Source organism: Protopterus annectens, chromosome 5.part0 (genome assembly GCF_019279795.1).
Source record: "Protopterus annectens isolate FY-2018-M chromosome 5.part0, PAN1.0, whole genome shotgun sequence".
Classification (NCBI taxonomy): Eukaryota; Metazoa; Chordata; order Ceratodontiformes; family Protopteridae; genus Protopterus; species Protopterus annectens.
This window is the reverse complement of record NC_056735.1, coordinates 561,539,085-561,560,907: the sequence shown is the minus strand read 5'-3', so window position 1 is coordinate 561,560,907 and position 21,823 is coordinate 561,539,085.

Here is a 21,823-nt window from a genome sequence, read left to right as displayed (position 1 = left end):
GTACTTGTCTCACTTTTTGGATCAGTTGTGCTGCATATTGATCTGGAACTGAACTGTTAATCTCCTATGTTACTTTCTAATATTCTTCATATTCTTTTATCATTAAGTCTTCCCAACACTTTCATACATCACAATGTGAGTTTTTTCCTGTATACTGCCCAATGACACTGGTATGCTTAATTTTCACTCTTCAGATGAGATTTTAAGCTGAGGCACCATCTACTTGAGTAGCTGCTAGCTCAGGTGAATATAAATGATCCTGCAGCATCTATTAAAAAGAGCAGAGGAAGTTTCCCAGTGCCCTGGACAAATTTCTCTTAGTAGTATGAATACCAGCTCATATTTCCCCAGAATAGAGGCTACCTAGTGAGACTAACTTATTACACAAAGGAACAATAAATAATCGGATACCGCTTTCTCTTCATACTACTAGAAGTACATCCAGGAGTCATTTTCCTTTAACTAAACTACCATTTTGGTTATATCTGCTGTTATCACACTTGAGACAACTGATTTCCTTTACTTCATTTTTTTAATACTGTTCTTGCTTTTTATAGGGTGGAATATTCTTCCACTTTCATCACAGGTTGTATATCATGTAGTAAAGGTTCTTTGGGGATTTCTTCAATCAAAGATTGCTGGAAGTATGACTTCTGTCTGCCTCTGATATCCTGTGGACCAGTAAGGAGGTTGAGCCTGGCATTCTTTATAAAGAGTGCCTGATGACAATCTTCTTTATCATAGTCTCTTTGTCTTACAACCAGATAAAATTGGTTGTACCATATGCTGAGTCATGTTCTAAATGCTGGAAGTGTGCCTCTGGTATCTTGACTTTCCTATTGCAATTGGGCTGTTTATCTACTTTGTCAGCAAACTAGCATTCCTTAGCCTAATCCTGTTTTTTCTCTCTCTCACATTTTCCTTTTTCTGCACTCTCTTCTTTTGATAAATTCATGGACTTCTGTATTCCACCACTAGCTTTTCTTACATATCTTATTTCAATACCTGGCTTAACCAGATATCTGTTCTATAGTCTTCAAACATGTTTTGAGATTCTGCCATTCTTCTTTGACTCCACCTATTTCCTTTTCTCCCTAAGGTGCTACAGCCCTGAGTATTTCTCTGAACTCTTGCATTTTCACTCCAGGTCAGCTTCCAGGTCTTTATATTAGTCTCTGTACACCTTAGAACCTTCTCTGTCCATTGCTTGCACCTGTCTGTGTCCAACAGTGGATTATGCTCTAGCATGATTCTTTCACTGGGAATAACTTTGCAATCATTGATTCCACCCCAGTTCCCCTTTCCTGCTAGGAGGAAGTCTGTCTGAGCTGCATGTTAGCCATTCTTGTATGTGATCATGTGACTGTCTCTCTTGTTCAACCACATGTTGGCCACCATCCAGCCATTTGCCAGATGGAAGTCTAGAATAGCTAAAGAAACTCTACAATCTAGGAACTTTTGCTTTGCAATATTATTAAACACAGGAAATTACACAAAGATTTGGCTGCATCAAATTGATTGTAGATAAATGCATTGCAGGTCCATGTAGTTATGGGATGTATATCCCTGGGTGTCTCTGGAAGATGTTGACATGGCCTTGTCCAGACCATACTTCCGAATCAGTTGGTTAGCCTTGCTGAGAGTCAGCAGACAATTATGTAGCTCACACCCACAGGGTACCAGTTACAGTGAAATTCACATCCCACTGTGGCAGATGTACTTACTTTTCACATATCCCTTACTGAGGACTGACACATGCTACACTGATCCCACTTCACCTTGAAGTCCTCAGTTTCAAGTCCACTAGATGAGCTCTGAGGACTAGATAGGCCATCTTAACTGTAATGAGATAAGCCGGTCTATACCATACTGTAAATTTGAATGGTTTTAAGGGGAGTGCCCACCTACACAACTTTGCATTTATATCTTACAGTGTAAACACGTCATGAGGAAGACTCTGTCACTAGTATGAAGTCTCAGCCAGGATGGTAATATTTTATTGACTAGAGCTTCCACTTGATCATGAGTCATTCATTTTCAACAGTGGAATACATATTTTTACCATACTAAAGGAAACATTTTTAACCATGTAGTGTGTACATCACTTTTTTTTTCTATTTCAAATAGACTCTGCCACTTTAGTATTTTTTTTTTTTTTTTTGAAGGGAAGAAAATTAATACCTGGTTTACAGCTTTGAATTCTCTAGCATTTACATTTCTATTATACATCCTTTCTTGTATGGCCTGGGCTCTTTCCATGCGTTCCTGAATGATAGGCATCAACATTTTTAGCCTATCTTGAACACTAGTATTGTGTTCTAAGATGCTTTTAAAAAGGTTTTCTCTTCTTCCCAAGTTTCCATGGAAATATCTAGCAGTCCATGAGAATGCCATTCATATATTAGAGCAATCAGACTGAACAATGTTAAACGCTGTTATTTTTCTAATAACAGATAGAAGGTATGCTATTAAATAGTCCAAGTTCTTGCTATGTCCTTCAATAACATTTCTTAGCATTGATTTTAAAGTTAATTTAAAACACTCTACTAATTGGTATAGCTGGTAAATTATTTTGGATATAAATGGGAATCTTTAGTCAGTGAATATCACATTATTTACCACTACTTTGTAAATAATAACATTAACTCCCTAGCTAGAGATTTAGCATTATCCTCATTCAGGAGAATAGCCATGGGGTATTTAGTTGCATACTAGAAGGTAACTATAATGCACTGAAACCCATTGCTGCATTTTAACAATAGCCTAATAATATACTTTGCAATACATTTAAATGGTGTCTCTTTAAACGGCATTTGAATCAGATCATTTTGAAGACTGAATTAGGAGTTCTAGTCTGGCATTCAGAGCATCCAGCTCAACTTCATTCAGAATTGTTGGACAATAAAATCTTGTTAGAGGCTAAGCTTTACATTTGGCTTTTATTAGCCTCATGACTAGCTTTCTTTTAGGTTTGGGCAATAGCCATTAATGTACTACTTCCTTACAGTCTTTACCTACTCTGTAAGATACCTTTTCTAACTCAAATTATGGGTAAGAAGTGAAAAGATTTTCTTCAGGTTTTCCCCCAGAAACTCTAGTTATATTTTCCCTTGCCTTTCTCAGATTGTTATTCTCTCATTGAGTCATTCTAAGGGTTATCCAGCTTATCTAGAAGTCACTAAGTCTTGAGTTTCATAACAGTCAGCTTTTCATATGGTAAACTTCCTTTACTCCTAGCAACAAAATTACTGGGGGCCCGATATGCAACTGTTATTTACTAATATTCTTTAATGTTGGTTGCTGTTCCTAACTTATTCATTTTTTGTAGTTATTTTCCATTAAGAATCTAATGCACAAAACCTTTATTATTCTGTTTCATGTTCCTGTATTTTGGCTCAGCAAGAAATCACTCTAGCTCTGTTCAGGGTTGTCTTCTCCCTCACTATACATTACCGTCTCCTTTTTCTTTTCTTTTTTACATTGTTCACCTCCTGTGTCAATGTGACTGAACACTGCTATCTCAATCACATTTTCTTCCTTCACTTGTCCACCCATTGCAAAGGATTTATCCTTAATTTTGTCTTTTTTCTTTCTTGCAGATACCTGTTCCCTAGAGTATTCACTGATGTATGTTCCTCTCTATCAATGAAAAAATAAATACATAAATAAATAATAAATAGTAAAAATTCTGATCAGGCACTGTTTCTTCTTCTTTACTTCTTCTTATTTCAGCTTTTTCCCGGTTAGGGGTCGCCACAGCGGCTCACCTGTCCGCTCATGATTGGCAGTGTATCTTCCTTTTTGTTAAATCTCTCCTTCTTGGAACTAACTTGCTGATTAAAATTCTCTATTTCTGGGGCTTTTCTTTTAGATTTGCAAAAAAATAAAATAAAATAAAACTCACCTTGGGTTTTTTGGTTTCCAGACATTCTCATTAAATACCTGTGGAATTCAACATTTCATTGACTGATTGCTTCATTTCATTTCTAGTAATCATTTCTTCTGCTTGCACTGCAGCACTTCTGGATGCAGTGACAGGTCAGTTCTGTTTTATAACACATTCAGGCTTTAATATTTACTGATGTAACACTTTTCCTTCTATTGATTCTACTCTCACAGGCTGTTCTGCCATATATGTATTCTAAAACTGCTTTTCTTAAAATGTTTAGCTACTTATTTTGTTTGTATCATTACCCAAATGTTTGTACATTTGTAACTTTCTAACATTATTCCTTGATTGGTGTTAACCTCATAAGCTATAAAGACTGTGGTCTCTCTTCCCCCTTCTTCTTTAATTTCGCCAAATCGTTTGGGTTTCTAATACTATGATGGGAATGGACCCCATTCCTAAGTCAAAGTATGATTAAAGTTCATAAAATTAGTATTGTTTCACTCGTTGATGTCAGCCAGTAGTGCTCTTAGCAGCACCTGCAATGTGCCCAGTAATGACTCCTTCTGCAATTTGCACGAGTTACATGTATTGATAACAAATCTAAATATGATTGTAGACTTTTTTTATAAGACCCATTGCTCCTACTACTATTGGAACTATCTAGGTATCTTTCTTCCACATTGCTCTTGTTTCTGCCTGCAAATCCTGATATTTTATGAATTTGTGTCTGTCTGTATGCAGGACACTGTAGTCACTGGGTGTGGCAATTTCAATGACCAATGCTACGTTTGTCTTCTTGTCTACCATTAGTATGTCACAACCAGCAACAAGGTGTTCAACTGTTTCCAATACTGTTTTACAAAACTTACATTGGTCTGTTTCTCCCACATCTTCAATGGACTTTGTAAACCAATGTGTACGTAGCCAACTATCTTGGGCTGCCAATATTAACCTTTCATCTCTTGGTTTAAATTTGCCTCAACTTAAAAATCCCTGCGTTCGTTCCTGATCAACATGATGTTCTTCCAGAAGTTTTCTATACCTGCAATTATATTTATGCTTTTTCACATCTGGTCCTTCACTTTATATTCTTTCTTTTGTTTTTTGGCACATTCAATTGCTTTTGTCTACTTGGGGTTTAATTTCCATTCCTGCTTGATGCTGACATGCTTCTGCTAACCTATGCAGGGAAGTCATCTTAGATTTATTTTCCTCAACTTTCACTATGTTTGGGTCTTGTGAGGTCAGCAGATATCTGTGGAATCCCATTATTGCAGATCTATACATGTAATCAGTTTCAAGGAGGCCCATCCTTCCTTCAGATCTGGGAATATATAATATTGGTATGCACTGATTTTTATAATTCACTCAGTGAGCATGAAGCATCCTTCTTGTTTTCTTATCTAATCTATCCAGCACTTTTTGGGGCCAGTCATTCATTCCAAAATTGTAAAGTTAGGACAGGAAGAGCAAATAGTTTTATAGCTTGGATTTTATTCCTATATATCAAATGCTGTTTACAGGATTAATTTAAGCCTTCTAAAGTATTCTTTACTAAGTTTTGTATGTGTTTGTTCATGTTTTATTGTTGATCATTCATCAATTCTCAAATATTTATACACTCCCTCTTGGTCAAGTTCTTTTATATCACATTCTTGTCCCAAACTGACGTTTTCTTGGAGTTGCAGTTTTCCTGCTTTAAAGGTTGCTTTTGCACATTTTTCAAGACCAAATGACATTTTTATATCATCTGAAAAAGTTTTGACAGCTTGCAGTTTTGCTTTCAGTTCCTCATCTGATGAGCTGTACAGTTTCAAATCATCAACAAAGAAAATATGAGAAGTCTTCATACTTTGTTGTTTTCTAGGAGCCACATTATAGCCTTGACCTAAGCTGTTCAGGGGGCAGCTTAATGGATTAAGGGCAAGTCAGAATAGGAGCAGTGACAGAGAATCACCCTGGAATATCCCCTTTGGATTTTTGTCCCTGGAATAATAAGTTGTCCTTTATCATGTCTTAATCGCAAAGTGGTCTGTCACTGTTTCATGGCCATTGTAATGTAGTCGATCAGTGTAGTGTGTATCTTATACATCTTTACGCACTCTTTTATTAATAAATGTGGGATACTATCAAATGCTTTTTTATAGTCAATCCATGCCATACTTAAATTCTTCCCCATTTTACAGTTCTCTACTATATGTTTATTTAACAACAGATGATCCTTTGTTTCATATGATTTTCTTTTATTGCCCTTTTGTTCTATTTCTATTGCCATAATTGAGTTTTCTTCTAAATGACTATAAACTCTGTTGGCATCAATTCCAATGTATAGCTTATACAAGTCTATATTGAAAGCACAAAGGTGTACTTACCCAAATACCTAAACGCTGACACATCTTCATCAAACAGCGAAAACATTGATCGTCCTGAAGAGCAAAATCCGAAATGTCGAATCGTCATGGTTGGCCCTTCTGTGGTATAACTCTGTAAGTTAAGCGTGCGATAGTTACAAACCTTAGGGTTACGGTGCGGATTAAGGTAAGTGCATAGATGGTAATGTATGTGAGATTTTAGTGTAGGGTTAGAAGTAGGGTTTTGTTAAGTGTATGTGTGTAGATTATTTAGTTTGTTTGGGGATAGCTTCTTAAGCTAAGTTTGTGATAGTTACGGACCTTAGGGTTAGGGTGCGGGTTAAGCTAAGTGCATAGATGGTAGTATAAGCAAAATTTACTGTAGGGTTAGAAGTAGGGTTTAGTTTAGGGTTAGAAGTAGGGTTTTGGTTAGTGTATGTATGTGGTTTATTTAGTTTGTCTGGGTAGGTAGTATGTAGCAGGCGCTGGGGTGGGACAACTATGACGGTTCGAGTTTTTTAATTTTGCTGTTTAGGGCATTCAGTGTATTTGTGGTTTGCGGAATATGTGTCGGCGTTTAGGTATTCGGGCAAGTAAACCTTTGTGCTTTTAATATAGACCCAGCTTATACATTGTTGGAAGGCAAGTTATTGGTCTATAATTTTTAGGGTAGCTTGCAGGTTCACTCTTGAGTAGGAGCATTGTTTTTCCTGTTGGTAGTTAGGTTGGTGTCTGTTCGGGGTGTGCATATAAATAATTCTTACTCATGACTAAATCTTAGTGTAAAGATGTTAATACTTTTAACCAGAAGCTAGGTACTGCTTCTGGGCCTGGGGCCTTCCAGTTAAAGGCTTTTCTTAACCTTGTTTCAATCTCTCTGGTTGTTACTTTACCCCATTTCATATCTTGTATCTTTAAACTTGTTATTCTTTCTTTTACTTCTTCTATACATTTAGCATCTTTGTTATGTTCCACAGGATCTTCAGAGATACTTCTCCAAAATGTATCTATTTCTTCTTTTTGTGGTGGTCTTTCATTTCCTTTTACCTTATTTCCCAGTTCTCTATAAAACCTTTTTGTGTCATCAATAAATTGCTTATTTTGTACTTTTCCTATATATCTGTATACATATCTTCTACGTTTTTCTGCCTGTGCCGAGAGTTTTAGTTTATTATTTGCGATAGTGCATGATAGATCCTGATCTGTTCTAATATTGCTCATTGCTTTTATCACGTCTATCTTTCTGAATAGTTTTGTTGATCTGTTTCCTCTTCTATACTCTTCTTATAGTGACACTTCTTGTCTTAGTTGCTTTATAGCTTTTTCTGTTTGATACCTCCATGACGGTATTCAATTTCTCCACTTTCTCGCCCTCACTACCCTGTGTTCTTGTGGTAGAACTTTATCAGTTATTAATTTAGCTGCACATTAATATATCCTGTATATCCAGTAATATACTGCTTTTGTTTGTATCATTAGCCAAATGTTTTTTACATTTGTAACTTTCTAACATTATTCCTTGATTGGTGTTAGTCTCAAAAGCTATAAAGACTGTTGTTGTCTCTCTTCCCCTTCTTCCAGAGTAGAGAGAGAGATGTATCTGTATGTGCATTCACTTGTGGTGTTCATGATAATAAAGTTGTTTATTGGAAAGATTACCTTTTTTCCACTGCTTGCTTAAATCTTTACATAAGGGAAATATTTCCCTATTATTATTTACTGCATTAAATGTGAAATGACAGCAGCAATATGAACTACCTTTCCAAACACAGTTTATATTTCTACTTAAGTAATGGGATACTGTTTAGTATCTTCCTAAGTGCAGCTACTTCAACAACTTTTTCAAGGGTCTTCATATACATACATACTGAGACTTTATAAGCATGACCATGCTAGCTTAATCTGTGAGTCCCTACAACACCCTACTATGAGATAAGATACTGTGCATAATTATTTTTTTAGTTTTAAAGGAACATAATTATTAAGACCTGGTGCTCTGTCTGCTGCCAAATTTAAAATCCATTTAAGCTCTGCATATTCAGTTTTGTTAACAATGTCACCCCCCCTTCCTACCTTCTTGTATTATTTGCATTACCAAAAATGAAAAAGCTGTGATCCGGAAAGCATTTAATATGTTGATACAATGTATTTTTCTCATCTCTTAATCCGATAGAAGACATATGATTTAATATTCTAGTTTTAAATTTGCAGTTCATTTTCCCCACATAAAAACTTGAACATTGTTTACATTTTGCAAGGTAGACAACATTTGCAGTATGGCAGTCTGTATAAAATCAAAGCTAAATTTTATATTAGTGATTGGATGTACGAAGTAGCCTGCACTATTCAGCAAAGTGCATGCCTTACAATGTCTACATGGAAATGTCTGCGACCTTGAATACTTTTTACTAGTCTTCTGCCTTTTTTCATGTTCATGACATAGTAGGTCCTTTAGGTTATTATTGCACCTATATACAAATTTAGGTTCTCTATTTATACTATCTCTCAAGCCTTCATCACTTAAAAGAGTCTTCCAATTATTCTTGATAAGATTACTGATATGATAGATGTTACTACTAAACTTTAATGTCACTTTAGACTTACTATTATATCTATAAGGTGTTCTTGTGGGCTTTCTTGAATTTTCTAAGAACCACGGTTTCGCTCTATCTTGTCTATTTAAGAGCACTTCATGTCTATCCCTATCTATTTTATTTTCTTTATAACCCTTATCTACCAAATGTCATGTCAAGATATCCATTTCTGTATCAAACGCATCAATATCTGTACATTACCGTGAAACTCTATAACATTGACCCTTCACTGTATTATGAAAGGTATACTGAGGATGCATACTATGAGCATTTAAAATTTTATTCTTCCAGCATTCTTTTCTATAAAGAGTAGTTTGCAGAATGCCCTGCTGATTTTTAATAACATTTACATCTAAAAAGGCTATTCTTTCACTACTGAAATTAAGAGAGAACCTTAGAAAATCAGTTGTAGTATCCATGTATTTGACATATTCACAAAGGGAATTTTCATTATGTGCTCATAACATAAAAATATCATCCACAAATCTTACATAAAACATGACATATTCATTCCATAGATGTGTTGTCTCATGCAAACATTTCTGCTCCCAATAAGCTAGCACCAGATTTGCGTATGAATTAGCACATGGTGTGCCCATAGCAATACCTTGTTTTTGCTTATAATAACTACCATCAGAAATAAAAACATTATTTTCTAAAATCAACCATAACGCTTCTAATATCAGACATTTGGTTTTCTCATCATATACATTTTTGTCCTTCATAATTTCCTCAATAGCTTTAATTCCAAAATCATACAAATCAAGACATCATTAATTGTATGTCTTTCTGGTTATAGTTTTCACAGGCAAAATAATGCTGCTATTAAATTTTCAAATTATAATTATTATACCCAATTTTCTTCATTTAAAACAGGATATATCTGCAGTTGATACCTTTTGCTTGTTACCAACATTTGGCACATGGTCAGGATATAAATCCGGTTTCCTTCCAGTGTCTTGCTCCTGGTCTCTTTTTTTAATCTGCAATGCTTTAACCAGAACCACTGCTCTGAACAGAAAATGACCCTACAGGAATTGGCTGACTTCAGCACTCCTTTTAATAAAGTGCTGAATGGCTTTATTAAAGGAAAACTCCACCTTCTCTTACAGTTTAACTCAACTCTTATGCTGCCTTTCTCCCTACAATATGGTTCCAGTATTTTGTAGATGCCACAAACCTGCTTGTACTTTATAAAAATGTAATTTGTTTGCCTTGAAATCAATGGAAGACAAAGACCACCCACTGTTTTCAAGCTTAACTTCTCACATAATTTGCAGAGGAATTTGTCTATGCCTGCTTGCTATACCACAGACACAGAGACATTTGTAGTCATGTAATGCTGACAATCTTATACAGGTAATTAGGTCTTCTGAAGTCAGGAGTTTGGCAATTTCTGTAAAGCAAACAGAGTGGTGTGAAACTGTTATCCACTGTCTTAATTGCAGAGAGGAAGATAACTTACATTAATTCAGTGCTGCTTTCAATATAGCCCTGCCTTTCATTGCAAAACAAAGGAATTACATCAGTCAATAGTTCAAAAGCAGTTGTCACCTCTTTTGACAAATTTACACAAGCAGCATCAAAATATTGAAATGCTAAACTTTAAACTTTAAATGTTTGTCATTTATACTGCCTAATATTTTAAGATGACTTAAATGTAATATAAAAATTGTCTGTGACATTTAAAGAAAACATAGAAAATATTTTTTTCTGGTAACTCTTGTAAAGTAGCAACACATTTACCAAAGTGTATGTGTGTGTGTGTGTGTATGTGTGAGCGTGTGTGTGTGTGTGTGTGTGTGTGTGTGTGTGTGTGTGTGTGTGTGTGTGTGTGTGTGTGTGGTGGGGATGGAGCTTGTTTGGGCTACAAAAAGATACCTTGAACAGAGGCCTGCAATTTAGCTACTGTTTTGGTGAAGCTGTATAGCTCCTAGGTATACTGTAAAACAAGCTATGAGACACAGACAAATGAGGGCTATTCAAAAAATAAAATAAGCAGTCCTATCTCAGAAGGTATAGAAGATGACGATGACTGACACAAATCCCATTATATGTCAATGGAATGGGAATACACCACTACTTCCTTATGTCTAGCATGACTCATATAAAGCAGACCTGAAATGGATTATGGGAACTAGAAAGGCTTGAAGAAGAACAAGATCTTGTTGATATGTCAAGCCCCATTGGCAGTTATTTTGCAGAAAACATATTAGAACTCTATAAGAAGCAGTCAGAGTGATTTTGAGGTGTTAAAATAACTCAGAAAACAAAGACAGAGTGAAAAAAAACGTATATATATATATATATATATATATATATATATATATATATATATATATATATGGTTCCCATTCACAAGATCAAATTACTGAAAGCTCGAAACTCATAAGATCGAGTTCAAAATCACGAGTTTCAGTAACTCGAAATTGTGAACGGGAAGTGTAAAAAATTAGATTAAGGGTTTTACTTACCTTTTTGTAGGGGGCTGGGTCCCCCTGTACTGTTCCTTCCTTAATGTGCAGGTTTCATGACCGCACTTCAGCGGAGGAATGGAAAGTGTCCCATTGTGCGCTTATGCATATAGCGCATAATGGTACACTTCCATCTCCTTTGCTGTAGTGTGATCTCGGAGTTGGTATATTTAAGTAGGAGGGTGTGGGGGGTGCAGGGGGGCACAGCCCCACTGCAAAAACATTAGAAAACGTTTTTTTTCCTTTCCTTTTGTGCTCCTTCACAATTTCAAGTATATGAATACTCGAGATTTTGGGCTTGGGCTTATGAGTTTCAAGTATTCATATATTCGATCTTGTGAAGGGGAACCCTATATATATATATATATATATATATATATATATATATATATATATATATATATATGGCAGATGTGTGCAAGCATTATGTCTCTTTTTGTTTTTCAAGAGAGAGGAGATTGCTTTGCTTACTATTGGTGGTAGACAGCGGCTCTGGATTACCGGCATGAGGATGGAGGGCGGACAGCAGATTCCAGCTTTCCAGGAGTGATCATGGAACATCCGAAGGTATTTTCAACTGCCCTTGTAAGGGCAATTTCTAAAGGATTGGAAAAAATGTCCCTTTAAAGCAATTTAAAAGGGCTGAGCTGGTCTTCTCTGTATGGGTGGGAATCAAGCAGGAGATCAGTCTACAATCATGAAAAACAAAGGACTAATAACAGTCCTCTATCAACTGCATAAAAGGTAAGTTTTTGATTACATTCTTATCTTTATTGTTTGCAAGGGAAGGGGGTATGAGGAAACCTTGGGAAATAATTGTTTTACTTTTTTTGTGCAGAACTGTTGTGCTAAGAGGAAGGGAGGTGATGGGCTATGGTTGTAACAGTTTCATTTTTACTGTTGCCCAGAATTCTCCTGTTAATAGGCTGAGGAAGGGAAGCTTGGCTCTAATAATTAATGTCCAGATTTGATGTAATCTGTTTTAGTTAGTCTTGCGCAAGAATGTTCATTAATTTATTTTTGTTTTATCTACAGTTGCGCTGAAAGATTGGTATTGTGGAGACAGTGGCTGTGAGAATGATGCAGAACAAACAGATGTTGTTTTAATGTATGCCAAAATGAACTCTGTTATACTAGGATTGTTTGGCGTATACTGGCAATGTTTTACAACTATCCTTGATGCTACGCCTTTGCTCTGTAACTTTCTGCTTTGTCCAAAATTATTGTGCTGAGAGGTTGGGAGGTGGCTAGCAGTTGTGAGAATGTTGCAGAACATACAGGTGTTGTTTTAATATATAACAATGCAAGCCCTGTTTTGCTAGTATTGTTTTGTGCATACTGGCAATGTTTATAACTATCTCTGATGCTACAACTTTGTTCTATGATATTTTTGCTTTGTCCAGAGTTATTATTTTGAGAAGTTGAAAGCATGGTTAAGGGCTGTGAGAATGTTGCGCAGTGTTTAAATGTCTGCCTGGTATTATTTTGTGTTTCTTATTCAAAAATGTGGGGTCAAGTAATGTATAAGAACATTGCTCATGTTACACCTTTGTCTTGTTTTATTTTGTTTTCACTCCATCCAGAATCATTTTGCTGAGATATTGGGGGGGGGTGGAGTGAGAATTCTGCAGAATGTACTGCTGTCTTATTACATGCTAATGCTGCAAACATTGTTCTGCTATCTAAGTTTGTCATAGCAATGTTTGAAACAATCCTTGATATTATGGCTTTGTTCTGTAATTATTTTTGTCTATGTCTGGAATTGTTAACCGGAGATGTTAGCAGAGGGGTAGGGGCAGTGAGCTAGTTGCACAATGTTTCAATGTTTGCCTGGTATTTTTGGTCTGTCTCTCATCAAAAATGTTGGTTCACACAATACATGCTATTGCAAAATCTGTTCTGCCATCTTTTATTAGCTCATAAGTACATTGTTTAAAATCCATAATGTTATGCCCTTGTCTTGCGTTTTATTTTGTTTTTACCTCATTCAGACTTGTGCTGAGATTTGGGGGGGGGCCTTTAAGAGTTCTGCAGAATGTACTAATATTTTAATGAATGTTTATCATAGCAATGTTTTCAACTATCCCTGATGTTGTGCCTTTGTTCTGCAGTTATTTTACCCATGTCTGGAATTATGCTGAGAGGCTAGGAGGTTGGTGGGGCTTATGAGAAAGTTGTACAATGTCCATCCATGAAAATGTGGGATCATACAACACATGCTACTGCAAAATCTTATTCTGGCATTGATATTAGTTCATAAGCCCACTATTTTAAATCTGTAATGTAATACCTTTGTCTTGTGAGGTTTTTGCTTCTTCCAGATTTATTATATAGTCACTGATTTGTCATATAGTTATATAGTTACTGATAGTTTTCTGTTTCAATTGCTTTTTTTTCATGGTCTGGGTCATCTTGCTCCATTGGGTCATCCCACTCCATTCACCCTCACTTTGCTTGCACCCTCTCTGGTCCCCTACCCTACCAGCATTCCCATCTACTCCCCGTTTCACTACTTTTTATAATCTCACAATCTCTTTTTAGCTTCACCCACTAGTCCAATCTCAGCTGTCTGCACCCAACTCTTACTCCACCTCTAGTATCAATACTATCCCACTGCTACATCTACAATATTTCCTCCCCTCATTCCTCTTATAACTGCCTTCCTACCTCTACAGTATTAATGTATTTAACACTCACTTATCACTCTTGCTTCTTCCTAACTCAAATTCATATTTTTTCCTAACTGACAACTTATAGTACATGTTCACTCCCTCCTATTTCTACTCTGACACAAGCACACCTCCATTATACTCTCATTCACATCCTCCCATGTCATGTTCCACCGCCAGTTTTTCCTTATATCCTCCCTATTTACTTACCTTACATTCCTTACCACATAAAACTCAATTACTTTACCAATTTCCCACATTTACACAACCATAATTTCAAAAGGAGCCCTCTCTAGACTTCCTAATCTCTCCCTCTCTGTATAATTTCTCTGAACCACTATGTCATAAATTCAAGATATTAAGTTACACTCTTACCTCCCCTAAACTCAGATACAAATCCTTTAATAATTACTTCTACCCTACTAAACTCACTCTTACAACAAAAATTGTTTTGCTAGATGGGGACATCCACCCCAATCCTGTCCCTACCTCCTCTCCAGAAATGTCCATCATACCCCACCCACCTTATACCAACCTCAGCCCTCTTTTTCCTCTTCTACTATACTCCTGGTCATCTATGCTATGAATATACAAAGTCTCCTTAATAAAATTACTGACCTGCACTCATGGTTAGCCCACCACTAGCCACATATCTTGACACTTTCTGAAACTTGGCTAAAGCCACAAATCTGTAATACTAAAATTTTACCTTCTGGTTACAACATTTACTGCCAAGACAGACACTCCAAAAAAGAGGGAGAGGTTGCAATCTGCTACTCTGTGCAACTTAATTTGTCTCCCCTACTTATGCCTCTCCATGACTTCTACCCCGCTGAGCTACTCATTCTAAATTGCCATATTAACCCCCATAAAAATTTGCTATAGTTGCCATCTATATACCACCTGGAAATAATATACCCATTATAGAAACTATCCTATCCTGGATTGCACTTTATATACCCTACGAGACAATTATCTTGGGTGATGTAAATATTGATTGGAAGACACCTTCAATTAACTCTTCAAATCTTAGTACTAATATACATGGCTTCAAACAATTAATTATAATGCCCACTTGTTTAAATAAAAACAACACTAACAGTTCCATTCTGGATTGAATCCTTACCTCTTACCCAAACCTCTACCATAACCCCAGCACTCTACATGATTCTTTGAGTGACCACCTCCCTATTTCTGTGTAACAATACTAACTTCAAATTCCCAAACCCTTCCTATACAAATACTGTCACAACCTTTCCTGTTTTGATACAGAAACCTTCAATAATAGACTTTCTCTAGTTAACTGGTCGTACCTTCAACACCTTCCCTCAGTGATGCACTTTGTGAATTTAACCATACTTTTCTCAATATTCTGAACTCCCTTGCACCGATAAGAAAAATCAAATCAAAAGCCAACTACACCAACTAGCTCACAAAAGACACCCTTTCTCTTATGAAAAAAAGAAACAGCATTTGGAAACAATGGCATAAAACCAAATCCTCTACACTACTCCAGACATACAAAGAACTTGGAAACCTCACCAAAAAAGAAAATCAACAAAGATTAGTAAAAGTTTTACTGTGAAGCCCAGTCCATCAGCCATTCTAAACCAAAAGAAAATCTGGTTCAACATTAATAAAACCCTCCTCTACTACCCCGAACCCTTACCATAACAATACTTCTCATGAAATTGCCACACTTCTTAACTTTTAATTCATTGAATCTATCCAAAATTAACCTAGTCTTCCACATGCCTCCATCTCAGCTCTTAATGTCACCTCTTCCTCTACTTACAGCACCATGTTTCTCTTAAACCAGTCTCTACTGCTTATATCAAATCTCTTCTGCTTAAACTTAATCCTTGCTCCCCCTACTGATAACCTTACTCCTCTCTTTCTTAAACTTGCAGCTGCCTCTGTAACCTATCCCATCTCAATACTAGTAAACAGATCAATTCCAGAATCTACTGTCCCTGATATCTGAAAATCTTTCTAAACCATACCACTACACAAAGCTGGGAACTCCACTATCCCACCTAATTATAGACCCATAGCCATTCTCTCCCCACTCTCTAAATTTTTTGAAAAATGCATTCATAATCAGTTGCAGAAATACATACCTTTTTCAGGTAAACCTTCAGACTCCCACTCAACATGGCTTTATGTCAAATCACAGAATCACCACTGCCTTATTATCTTTCACCCATGCTCTTGCAAAGGCTAGAGACAAAAAAACATATGGTGTCGTGTCTGTTCCTTGACCTGACTAAAGCTTTTGATACTGTTCCTCACTCCAAGCTATTGACTAAACTTTCTGATCTTAAGCTCTCTACCTCCACTATCCTTTAGTTCTCTAGTTATCTCTCTGACAGGCTTCGGTCAGTCAGATGGCAAACCATCTGCTCTTCTTTTTTACCCATCCAGACAGGAGTCACTCAAGACTCTATTCTAGGGCCACTTCTTTTTAACATCTTTACTAATAACCTTCACTCATCCTGTTGCTCCTCCTTCATTAGACAATATGCTAACAATTCTAGTCTCATTTCCATCTCTGACAACATCACTCACCTTCACTCCATAACACAAAACTCATTTCTCGACATAGAAAAATGGCTAACTGATAATCAACTTATCCTTAACCTTAAATAAAAAACTCCTCTTCATTCCTAAAGCTGTCTCTCAACATAAGACTACCTTCACTATCTCATATCTTGACAACACCATTATTAAAGCTGAATCACACACTAAGCTCCCTGGTACCATAACTGATGACCAATTAACATTTGACCTCCATACACAACATTGTATTAAAAAACACATCAGAAACTGGGACTACTCTATAGAAATAAAAACATTCCTCTCTTCTGACTTCAAACCTGCCCTGACACAAGTATTTCTCCTACCCTGCCTTCTCTATGCCTCTTCTATATTAACACACCTATAATCTACCTTAGTAACCAAGCTCAAACATATAACAAAATAGCTAGATTTGCTTGCAACCAACCATAAAAATCTCGCCACTGCCTTGCCCTAAAACAACTCCAATGGCTTGAATTCCCTCAACTACTGCTTCTATCACACTTACAAATCACTCACTCTTTCATATGTAAACCCTCAGCCTGTCCTTCCCTCTCCAGGTTTGTATCCCTCTATTCCCCTACTCATACTCTCCATAGCTGTGATCAACTCCTTCTTGACACTTACAAACCTAATAAAACTATAGGTAAACTTGGCTGTAAAAACTCCATGTTGCAAGCTTAGAACAAACTCCCCTTAAATATTTTAAATATCAAATCCACTAACAGCTTTTAAAAAAAAAATGGAAACGCTACATTTTAAACTTTAGCTCCTGTCCTTGGTCAGGACCCCACCTAATCCTCCCATCTCTGCAATTTATATCTCATAAGTTATACGGTGAAGAAATACTTTAAATCACATTTCTTTCAGATTGTTTTGAAGCCATTCGTTGCTTTACTGTACATTGATACTTGTAAATAGAAATATTCCTGTGCCATATTGCTATTTAAGTCTCTATAATGTAATGCTAACTAATTTACTAATATGTTTTTACTCTTGACTTACTTACGTAATTAATCTTGTTTACTTACTTTAGTTTATTCTTGTTTCAGCACAAACTGCTATTTTACATTTTTTTACTCATTCCATGCTACTGTCAATTTTTCAAATTGTATAGCCTTGCATTTCTAATGTAATTGTGGGGGTTTTTTTGTAATATTTTGGAACTTTTCTGGTGTAACTGCAGGGACAGCTTGTGCTATAGGACTGCAGGACTGCAGCCCCCCCCCCCAGCTGTAAAAAGAAGAAAAAAACAAAAATGGAACTGTAGAAGTAGAAGAAAAACAAAAACAAAATGATCGTGAGTCCCGAAACAACGTGCATACGTGCTTTGGAGTTTCTGGAACTCAACAGAACTCTAACTGCTGTATCATCAGTCCAGATAGGGGGAAGGCATCTCTGCCGTACAGATGCCCAAAAGTCTATGCGGTGATGTCACTTAGAATGGAAGAACTCCGGACTGCATTGTCTGCGGGCTGGAGCCTACTCTCGCGAGGAAACCAGCCTGGAGGACAGTTGCACTTACACTTTCTTGCGGGGAAGTGAGGAACCAGCTGTTAGCTTGCGCGGGACTTGGAGAACTGATACTGCAGAAGACTCAGACTCAGGGAACTGATACTGCAAAAGACTGAAATTAGGTACTCTGTGTGTGTGCTGAAGACTTGGAATCAAGGAACTGATACTGCAGAAGACTGAAGTCAGGTACTGTGTGTGTGTGTGTGTGTGTGTGTGTGTGTGTGTGTGTGTGTGTGTGTGTGTGTGTGTGTGTGTGTGAGTTCAGTTTAATCACTGAGAATCAAATTTATTTTGACAGATACTTCTAAGTGTATACCAAAAAAAAAAAATCTTCCCAAGAATCTATATATTTTTATAGTAATGTATAAACACATTCACAGTATGACTTTTTTTAAACCAGCAACTTTTTCATTAGAAAGTGTGTATGTTTGCTATTTTAGTAAACACCTAGCAATTAATTCATATGCTTGCTATACAAACATATATTTTGTTAGGGTTAGACTATGTGAATATATATATCACATGCATAAATGTGTTTGTATATACTTAAAAAGGGTCTTGTACTGAAATTGTTCAAGATCTGTTACATGCAAATGCTGAATATTATAGCATCGCTTGTTAACGCTTTTCTTAAATAATTTGGTATTGTGAAATAACTGTGCTATATTTAGAGTCTGTGATGTTTAATATTACAAAATCACTTTGTAAATCCCAGACAACATGCACATTTCTTAATTGTTTCACTAAAACATTCCTCCAGCCCACTTGCCCCATATCCACTGCAACAGATCAGCTTGACTTGCTGGACAATGTTGATTAGATGGAATGGTTTGCTCTTCAATGCAATGGCTGTGCCTTTTGCAGTTAGTACTGTCTGTCCAGCAAGTTAAAATTCTGTTTAACATATGCCAGTGGATTGTTAGCATAACCAAATCTGTAATGCATACACCCAACAGAGATGCATGCTCTAGAAAAAAGCATTATAAGGATTTATTTGTATTTTACACTTGATACATACAAAAAATTATTACCTGTGAATTTCCATTAAATGAAGCTTTCTTCTGAGCTGTAAACCAGTGTTTTTTTATGCAACCTTTTTGTTATCTTTGTTTCCTATCATTATCCCATTTTGATTTACTGTTTTTCTGCTTTTGCCACCTCTTTTCAATCTTAATTATCGGTGGCATTTATTGAGTCCTCCAACCATCACACTCTTAAACATTCATATAGTCTTTATTATTGTGCTGATATACTTTATACCCCTGATATGAATTAATGTATCTATCAATAAGAGTAACATCAATACCAATGAAAAAAATAGATACTGCAGAAGACTGAAGTCAAGTACCGTGTGTTAGTGTATACAATGCTGCATTTGCTATATACTGGTGGCTAGAGAGAACTCAGGATACATGTTGATGGGCTTGAACACTGTAACTTGGGTGCAGGTGGCAATAGCCTGAATTCCCTACCCACCACCATTTATAAAACATTTGCAGATTTTTGCCTCATATTCATTCTGTTCTGTTCCTCATAAAATCTGTGACTTCTGTATGTTTTTTTTTCCTTACACAGTTAGTAGTGCAGTGGTAGCATTGTTACCCGACAGCTTTGATTCTTCGCTGGGGTGCCTTCTGTGTGGAGTCTGCATGTCCTCCCTGTGTTTGTGTGGGCTTGCTCTGGTGTCCCCCGATCTTACAAAAATATGTGTCTGGAGTGTTTCTCCCTGGGCCTCTGCTGAACAGTGGCTTTTGTTCCAAGTCAGACCTTCCTGGTTAACAAATGTTAAATAAATAAAAATGACAGGCATTTGAATTTCAGATTTCATATTCTTCAGAAAGTACATGGTAATGCAAAACCTTTTATTCTAGCAACTAAGTTTATAAGATAGATATTTGACATGTGTCCCTATTTTTCAGACTGTATTCCCCTATTATTAGCTTCATCCAGGTTTTTTGTGCTAAGGCTGAGAGCTATGGTGAGAACTGAATTCACTGAATATGTTTGGAGGCAGTATTCTCCCATTACTGGCTTTGTACAGGTATTTTTTGCTAAGGGGTTGAGAGCTATGATGAGAACTAAATTCACTGAATTTGTTTGAGGGCTGTATTCCCCCATTATTGGCTTTGTTCAGGTATTTTATGCTAAGAGGTTGGCAGCTATGGTGAGAACTGAAGTCACTAAATGGTAGCCATTTATGTTTCAGTCATCCTTTCTTTTCAACACAGCTGATTTGACATAGTGGTATGCTGTTCTGACTGTTTTGCACAGGGCCCTGGGTTCAAGACTTCGCAGTGAAATATGTGGTGGTAGCAACTTTCCAACATTATACAAACAATGTTTAAAATGTGTCCTGGTTTTGGGGCTTTTGTGCCCCCCAATCAATTTTGGCTTTTTGCAAATTTTTTTTGTGCTGCAAAGTTCAGAGATACAGCTGAGTGTCAAGTAGATTTTACAAGAAGCTGAGAGCTGCTGGGGAACACAAGTTTAGTGCTGCTTATGCTGAGTCGGCTTGCATTGTTAATAGCACAACAGGTAGTGTACTTGCTTTTGATGCAGAATGCTGTGGGTTCTACTCCCACAGTAGGTAGAAGCATTGCTGATACTGTACTGTGTTGTAAAGGGGGTGGATGCTGCAGTCCTTTTTGGCAAAGATACCTATTAACTATGAACCTGCTATCAGATTGCCATCCATTCCCTATTGCAATATTACTAGCATTTTATTCCTCAAGGGCAACAGGCACTTTATTTGTAGATGAAACAATGAAATATAAAGTTGTTTGCTAGCAGCAACCTCTTCAATAGTTACAGATCTCATTAATGTGGACTTATTTTGATGATTTTACTTCTTCAGAGATTGTGCATATTTACTGATAGTGGTGGACTCTAGAAGTCTGAGTAGACGTTTATGATGGAAATGTTCTGAATTGGGCAGTTTTGTCATTATTGGTGCAAGCATTTTTATTTTATTGTTTAGTGGAAAAATGTTCAAAATAATAAATTTAAAACACCCTCTAACAAGTGTACTGTATTGTACAAGGAATATAATTTAATACAGTCAGGAAGGTGTATCAAAGAGCACGTGTATGTTTCATGTGCAAAGGGCCTATGATTTGAAAACAGCCCAATATCTGCCACTGGCAAAGTGTACTTTCTTTGAATGTGGGTTTCAATGCTGTTTCAATGAATGCAAGTTTCAAGGGCAGAGAAATTGTAATGCTAAGTCTATTTTCATTGTGAGACTACATTGCTTTGTTTAGCAGATATCTATTTGTGTTTGTGCTATGCAAGATAAAACTTTCAAATGAAATCCAAATCCTCGCAGAAGTAAAGCAGTATGAACATTACAGTGTTTATGGTAAATGGGTTGAAATAACCAAGGAATGGGGCATTGGAATGGCTGCAGGGGGAGGCTCTATTTGACCATGATTTTGTAGTGGGGAAGGGCAGTAAACACAAAGATGGCCCCGGCTGAAATATACCTCTCAACTGTCCAGATTTTTGCAGAATGAATAGATTTTTGCTTCTTTTTGGTTTGTTCCTCATAAAATCTGTGGTTTTCTAGCAAATCATTTAGGAATGAAGTCACTAAATAATGACAGACATTGAGTTTCAGACATAATAACCTTCAGAAAAATGCATGCTAAAGCAAGACCTGTTATTCTATCAACTGTCTTAAGTTTATACAAGAGCAATTTTTAGTACTGTTTGTATGTTTCCCCAATATATTTGGCCTTGTCCAGATTTCCTG